The sequence below is a fragment of the Lytechinus pictus genome, chromosome 11, assembly GCF_037042905.1.
Source record: "Lytechinus pictus isolate F3 Inbred chromosome 11, Lp3.0, whole genome shotgun sequence".
Lineage (NCBI taxonomy): Eukaryota > Metazoa > Echinodermata > Echinoidea > Temnopleuroida > Toxopneustidae > Lytechinus > Lytechinus pictus.
The window spans coordinates 30,467,453-30,476,362 of NC_087255.1; positions in this window are offsets into that span (position 1 = coordinate 30,467,453).

Sequence of the window (8,910 nt, forward strand, 5' to 3'; positions counted from 1 at the left end):
AAATTTGCTTTGACAAGCTTGTGTCGAAACTGTCGATCATATGCACAGTTAGGCTGCAATCTTCACAGGTGACATCATTTATTACTCAATGGAGCTATATATACTCAGCTTTATTAGGTGGTCTGTCAACGACAGATCACCTATTGATTTCGCCAGAATTTTTATTTCTTCCGTACACTTTTTTGTACACACGTTCACTCGAAATCGACATGGTCAATTTCCTTCAAATTTCTGTCAGTCATCAAGCCCTATGATTTCAAGTAAAATCAACTTTTTCAAGGTCATCAGGTCATGATGACGTCATCCAGGCGCCATTTTGTAAAATCATATTGTCGATCATATCTCCATTATCAATTATCAAAAATCAATCAAATTAACATCACATCAACTTCAGGTCAAGGGTCAACAGGTCATGTCATCAAAGGTCACCTGGAGGTCACGACGCGCGCGTACGCGCTCGTCAAAATTTTAAAATGCTCAAAATCACTTTTTGACCAAAGTAAAGTACGTTTCAGGTCATTTTAAGCATTTCAAAAATTTGCGCACGCACAGGTATGCGCGCGCGTTTCCGCGCGTAACGCCTTCAACGCAACGCAGAACGCCGTTTTTTTATATCATTGCATTGATAATATAATTCTGAGCAATTTGATACCTTGATCAACCTTCTACGACCATTAATAACGAAATTAACACCCGTTAAAGTTTGCAGCACGTGTGCGCGCGAGCTCTTACTATAGGCCATATATGGGCAAAAACATGCCTATTAAAAATTCACTGTAGTTCTTTAAATAGTCCGTTGACCCCCAATTTTTTTTCATATATCGATAGAGTATGAGTTGTAGATTTGATTTCATGTCACCATTGTCCCTCAATTTGATCATGACATCATCAAAATGGCGTCGGAAGTTAAAATATCCATTTTCCTTGTTATGACGTCATAACAATTATGCAAATTAGGCTCTAACTCCGTGAATATTGATCAATTTTCGCCCATTTTTCGATATGTTGTAGCTTAAGTCTTACTCTTTCTGAATAATTGCCTTTAATTTTCATTTTAATAAACGGATCATCCTCAAAAATTGCAAATAATAAAGACATGTCATTTTTCCTCATTTTGCGTGCAATCTCTATGGGACATGACTTTTTCTCAAAACTAGATTCGACATTCCTCTATTTCGTGAGCCATATCTGCATTTTTTCTTGTCAGTTTTTCCTGAGCTTTTAGTATGTTGTAGCTGAGATTTTAAGCTTTCGAAAATGTCAACCTACCTTTTCGATCAGATGCCGGCATCATGCCCGTATTTCACTTGCAAAATTGGATTGGATATTCTCGTATTTTCCTTACGTGTAAAGTCTATGGGAAATACTCTAGCTCAATTCTTTCTTCTTTATTAGGTGGTCTGTCAACGACAGATCACCTATTGATTTCGCCAGAATTTTTATTTCTTCCGTACACTTTTTTGTACACACGTTCACTCGAAATCGACATGGTCAATTTCCTTCAAATTTCTGTCAGTCATCAAGCCCTATGATTTCAAGTAAAATCAACTTTTTCAAGGTCATCGGGTCATGATGACGTCATCCAGGCGCCATTTTGTAAAATCATATTGTCGATCATATCTCCATTATCAATTATCAAAAATCAATCAAATTAACATCACATCAACTTCAGGTCAAGGGTCAACAGGTCATGTCATCAAAGGTCACCTGGAGGTCACGACGCGCGCGTACGCGCTCGTCAAAATTTTAAAATGCTCAAAATCACTTTTTGACCAAAGTAAAGTACGTTTCAGGTCATTTTAAGCATTTCAAAAATTTGCGCACGCACAGGTATGCGCGCGCGTTTCCGCGCGTAACGCCTTCAACGCAACGCAGAACGCCGTTTTTTTATATCATTGCATTGATAATATAATTCTGAGCAATTTGATACCTTGATCAACCTTCTACGACCATTAATAACGAAATTAACACCCGTTAAAGTTTGCAGCACGTGTGCGCGCGAGCTCTTACTATAGGCCATATATGGGCAAAAACATGCCTATTAAAAATTCACTGTAGTTCTTTAAATAGTCCGTTGACCCCCAATTTTTTTTCATATATCGATAGAGTATGAGTTGTAGATTTGATTTCATGTCACCATTGTCCCTCAATTTGATCATGACATCATCAAAATGGCGTCGGAAGTTAAAATATCCATTTTCCTTGTTATGACGTCATAACAATTATGCAAATTAGGCTCTAACTCCGTGAATATTGATCAATTTTCGCCCATTTTTCGATATGTTGTAGCTTAAGTCTTACTCTTTCTGAATAATTGCCTTTAATTTTCATTTTAATAAACGGATCATCCTCAAAAATTGCAAATAATAAAGACATGTCATTTTTCCTCATTTTGCGTGCAATCTCTATGGGACATGACTTTTTCTCAAAACTAGATTCGACATTCCTCTATTTCGTGAGCCATATCTGCATTTTTTCTTGTCAGTTTTTCCTGAGCTTTTAGTATGTTGTAGCTGAGATTTTAAGCTTTCGAAAATGTCAACCTACCTTTTCGATCAGATGCCGGCATCATGCCCGTATTTCACTTGCAAAATTGGATTGGATATTCTCGTATTTTCCTTACGTGTAAAGTCTATGGGAAATACTCTAGCTCAATTCTTTCTTCTTTATTAGGTGGTCTGTCAACGACAGATCACCTATTGATTTCGCCAGAATTTTTATTTCTTCCGTACACTTTTTTGTACACACGTTCACTCGAAATCGACATGGTCAATTTCCTTCAAATTTCTGTCAGTCATCAAGCCCTATGATTTCAAGTAAAATCAACTTTTTCAAGGTCATCAGGTCATGATGACGTCATCCAGGCGCCATTTTGTAAAATCATATTGTCGATCATATCTCCATTATCAATTATCAAAAATCAATCAAATTAACATCACATCAACTTCAGGTCAAGGGTCAACAGGTCATGTCATCAAAGGTCACCTGGAGGTCACGACGCGCGCGTACGCGCTCGTCAAAATTTTAAAATGCTCAAAATCACTTTTTGACCAGAGTAAAGTACGTTTCAGGTCATTTTAAGCATTTCAAAAATTTGCGCACGCACAGGTATGCGCGCGCGTTTCCGCGCGTAACGCCTTCAACGCAACGCAGAAACGCCGTTTTTTTATATCATTGCATTGATAATATAATTCTGAGCAATTTGATACCTTGATCAACCTTCTACGACCATTAATAACGAAATTAACACCCGTTAAAGTTTGCAGCACGTGTGCGCGCGAGCTCTTACTATAGGCCATATATGGGCAAAAACATGCCTATTAAAAATTCACTGTAGTTCTTTAAATAGTCCGTTGACCCCCAATTTTTTTTCATATATCGATAGAGTATGAGTTGTAGATTTGATTTCATGTCACCATTGTCCCTCAATTTGATCATGACATCATCAAAATGGCGTCGGAAGTTAAAATATCCATTTTCCTTGTTATGACGTCATAACAATTATGCAAATTAGGCTCTAACTCCGTGAATATTGATCAATTTTCGCCCATTTTTCGATATGTTGTAGCTTAAGTCTTACTCTTTCTGAATAATTGCCTTTAATTTTCATTTTAATAAACGGATCATCCTCAAAAATTGCAAATAATAAAGACATGTCATTTTTCCTCATTTTGCGTGCAATCTCTATGGGACATGACTTTTTCTCAAAACTAGATTCGACATTCCTCTATTTCGTGAGCCATATCTGCATTTTTTCTTGTCAGTTTTTCCTGAGCTTTTAGTATGTTGTAGCTGAGATTTTAAGCTTTCGAAAATGTCAACCTACCTTTTCGATCAGATGCCGGCATCATGCCCGTATTTCACTTGCAAAATTGGATTGGATATTCTCGTATTTTCCTTACGTGTAAAGTCTATGGGAAATACTCTAGCTCAATTCTTTCTTCTTTATTAGGTGGTCTGTCAACGACAGATCACCTATTGATTTCGCCAGAATTTTTATTTCTTCCGTACACTTTTTTGTACACACGTTCACTCGAAATCGACATGGTCAATTTCCTTCAAATTTCTGTCAGTCATCAAGCCCTATGATTTCAAGTAAAATCAACTTTTTCAAGGTCATCGGGTCATGATGACGTCATCCAGGCGCCATTTTGTAAAATCACATTGTCGATCATATCTCCATTATCAATTATCAAAAATCAATCAAATTAACAGCACATCAACTTCAGGTCAAGGGTCAACAGGTCATGTCATCAAAGGTCACCTGGAGGTCACGACGCGCGCGTACGCGCTCGTCAAAATTTTAAAATGCTCAAAATCACTTTTTGACCAAAGTAAAGTACGTTTCAGGTCATTTTAAGCATTTCAAAAATTTGCGCACGCACAGGTATGCGCGCGCGTTTCCGCGCGTAACGCCTTCAACGCAACGCAGAACGCCGTTTTTTTATATCATTGCATTGATAATATAATTCTGAGCAATTTGATACCTTGATCAACCTTCTACGACCATTAATAACGAAATTAACACCCGTTAAAGTTTGCAGCACGTGTGCGCGCGAGCTCTTACTATAGGCCATATATGGGCAAAAACATGCCTATTAAAAATTCACTGTAGTTCTTTAAATAGTCCGTTGACCCCCAATTTTTTTTCATATATCGATAGAGTATGAGTTGTAGATTTGATTTCATGTCACCATTGTCCCTCAATTTGATCATGACATCATCAAAATGGCGTCGGAAGTTAAAATATCCATTTTCCTTGTTATGACGTCATAACAATTATGCAAATTAGGCTCTAACTCCGTGAATATTGATCAATTTTCGCCCATTTTTCGATATGTTGTAGCTTAAGTCTTACTCTTTCTGAATAATTGCCTTTAATTTTCATTTTAATAAACGGATCATCCTCAAAAATTGCAAATAATAAAGACATGTCATTTTTCCTCATTTTGCGTGCAATCTCTATGGGACATGACTTTTTCTCAAAACTAGATTCGACATTCCTCTATTTCGTGAGCCATATCTGCATTTTTTCTTGTCAGTTTTTCCTGAGCTTTTAGTATGTTGTAGCTGAGATTTTAAGCTTTCGAAAATGTCAACCTACCTTTTCGATCAGATGCCGGCATCATGCCCGTATTTCACTTGCAAAATTGGATTGGATATTCTCGTATTTTCCTTACGTGTAAAGTCTATGGGAAATACTCTAGCTCAATTCTTTCTTCTTTATTAGGTGGTCTGTCAACGACAGATCACCTATTGATTTCGCCAGAATTTTTATTTCTTCCGTACACTTTTTTGTACACACGTTCACTCGAAATCGACATGGTCAATTTCCTTCAAATTTCTGTCAGTCATCAAGCCCTATGATTTCAAGTAAAATCAACTTTTTCAAGGTCATCAGGTCATGATGACGTCATCCAGGCGCCATTTTGTAAAATCATATTGTCGATCATATCTCCATTATCAATTATCAAAAATCAATCAAATTAACATCACATCAACTTCAGGTCAAGGGTCAACAGGTCATGTCATCAAAGGTCACCTGGAGGTCACGACGCGCGCGTACGCGCTCGTCAAAATTTTAAAATGCTCAAAATCACTTTTTGACCAGAGTAAAGTACGTTTCAGGTCATTTTAAGCATTTCAAAAATTTGCGCACGCACAGGTATGCGCGCGCGTTTCCGCGCGTAACGCCTTCAACGCAACGCAGAAACGCCGTTTTTTTATATCATTGCATTGATAATATAATTCTGAGCAATTTGATACCTTGATCAACCTTCTACGACCATTAATAACGAAATTAACACCCGTTAAAGTTTGCAGCACGTGTGCGCGCGAGCTCTTACTATAGGCCATATATGGGCAAAAACATGCCTATTAAAAATTCACTGTAGTTCTTTAAATAGTCCGTTGACCCCCAATTTTTTTTCATATATCGATAGAGTATGAGTTGTAGATTTGATTTCATGTCACCATTGTCCCTCAATTTGATCATGACATCATCAAAATGGCGTCGGAAGTTAAAATATCCATTTTCCTTGTTATGACGTCATAACAATTATGCAAATTAGGCTCTAACTCCGTGAATATTGATCAATTTTCGCCCATTTTTCGATATGTTGTAGCTTAAGTCTTACTCTTTCTGAATAATTGCCTTTAATTTTCATTTTAATAAACGGATCATCCTCAAAAATTGCAAATAATAAAGACATGTCATTTTTCCTCATTTTGCGTGCAATCTCTATGGGACATGACTTTTTCTCAAAACTAGATTCGACATTCCTCTATTTCGTGAGCCATATCTGCATTTTTTCTTGTCAGTTTTTCCTGAGCTTTTAGTATGTTGTAGCTGAGATTTTAAGCTTTCGAAAATGTCAACCTACCTTTTCGATCAGATGCCGGCATCATGCCCGTATTTCACTTGCAAAATTGGATTGGATATTCTCGTATTTTCCTTACGTGTAAAGTCTATGGGAAATACTCTAGCTCAATTCTTTCTTCTTTATTAGGTGGTCTGTCAACGACAGATCACCTATTGATTTCGCCAGAATTTTTATTTCTTCCGTACACTTTTTTGTACACACGTTCACTCGAAATCGACATGGTCAATTTCCTTCAAATTTCTGTCAGTCATCAAGCCCTATGATTTCAAGTAAAATCAACTTTTTCAAGGTCATCGGGTCATGATGACGTCATCCAGGCGCCATTTTGTAAAATCACATTGTCGATCATATCTCCATTATCAATTATCAAAAATCAATCAAATTAACATCACATCAACTTCAGGTCAAGGGTCAACAGGTCATGTCATCAAAGGTCACCTGGAGGTCACGACGCGCGCGTACGCGCTCGTCAAAATTTTAAAATGCTCAAAATCACTTTTTGACCAAAGTAAAGTACGTTTCAGGTCATTTTAAGCATTTCAAAAATTTGCGCACGCACAGGTATGCGCGCGCGTTTCCGCGCGTAACGCCTTCAACGCAACGCAGAACGCCGTTTTTTTATATCATTGCATTGATAATATAATTCTGAGCAATTTGATACCTTGATCAACCTTCTACGACCATTAATAACGAAATTAACACCCGTTAAAGTTTGCAGCACGTGTGCGCGCGAGCTCTTACTATAGGCCATATATGGGCAAAAACATGCCTATTAAAAATTCACTGTAGTTCTTTAAATAGTCCGTTGACCCCCAATTTTTTTTCATATATCGATAGAGTATGAGTTGTAGATTTGATTTCATGTCACCATTGTCCCTCAATTTGATCATGACATCATCAAAATGGCGTCGGAAGTTAAAATATCCATTTTCCTTGTTATGACGTCATAACAATTATGCAAATTAGGCTCTAACTCCGTGAATATTGATCAATTTTCGCCCATTTTTCGATATGTTGTAGCTTAAGTCTTACTCTTTCTGAATAATTGCCTTTAATTTTCATTTTAATAAACGGATCATCCTCAAAAATTGCAAATAATAAAGACATGTCATTTTTCCTCATTTTGCGTGCAATCTCTATGGGACATGACTTTTTCTCAAAACTAGATTCGACATTCCTCTATTTCGTGAGCCATATCTGCATTTTTTCTTGTCAGTTTTTCCTGAGCTTTTAGTATGTTGTAGCTGAGATTTTAAGCTTTCGAAAATGTCAACCTACCTTTTCGATCAGATGCCGGCATCATGCCCGTATTTCACTTGCAAAATTGGATTGGATATTCTCGTATTTTCCTTACGTGTAAAGTCTATGGGAAATACTCTAGCTCAATTCTTTCTTCTTTATTAGGTGGTCTGTCAACGACAGATCACCTATTGATTTCGCCAGAATTTTTATTTCTTCCGTACACTTTTTTGTACACACGTTCACTCGAAATCGACATGGTCAATTTCCTTCAAATTTCTGTCAGTCATCAAGCCCTATGATTTCAAGTAAAATCAACTTTTTCAAGGTCATCAGGTCATGATGACGTCATCCAGGCGCCATTTTGTAAAATCATATTGTCGATCATATCTCCATTATCAATTATCAAAAATCAATCAAATTAACATCACATCAACTTCAGGTCAAGGGTCAACAGGTCATGTCATCAAAGGTCACCTGGAGGTCACGACGCGCGCGTACGCGCTCGTCAAAATTTTAAAATGCTCAAAATCACTTTTTGACCAGAGTAAAGTACGTTTCAGGTCATTTTAAGCATTTCAAAAATTTGCGCACGCACAGGTATGCGCGCGCGTTTCCGCGCGTAACGCCTTCAACGCAACGCAGAAACGCCGTTTTTTTATATCATTGCATTGATAATATAATTCTGAGCAATTTGATACCTTGATCAACCTTCTACGACCATTAATAACGAAATTAACACCCGTTAAAGTTTGCAGCACGTGTGCGCGCGAGCTCTTACTATAGGCCATATATGGGCAAAAACATGCCTATTAAAAATTCACTGTAGTTCTTTAAATAGTCCGTTGACCCCCAATTTTTTTTCATATATCGATAGAGTATGAGTTGTAGATTTGATTTCATGTCACCATTGTCCCTCAATTTGATCATGACATCATCAAAATGGCGTCGGAAGTTAAAATATCCATTTTCCTTGTTATGACGTCATAACAATTATGCAAATTAGGCTCTAACTCCGTGAATATTGATCAATTTTCGCCCATTTTTCGATATGTTGTAGCTTAAGTCTTACTCTTTCTGAATAATTGCCTTTAATTTTCATTTTAATAAACGGATCATCCTCAAAAATTGCAAATAATAAAGACATGTCATTTTTCCTCATTTTGCGTGCAATCTCTATGGGACATGACTTTTTCTCAAAACTAGATTCGACATTCCTCTATTTCGTGAGCCATATCTGCATTTTTTCTTGTCAGTTTTTCCTGAGCTTTTAGTATGTTGTAGCTGA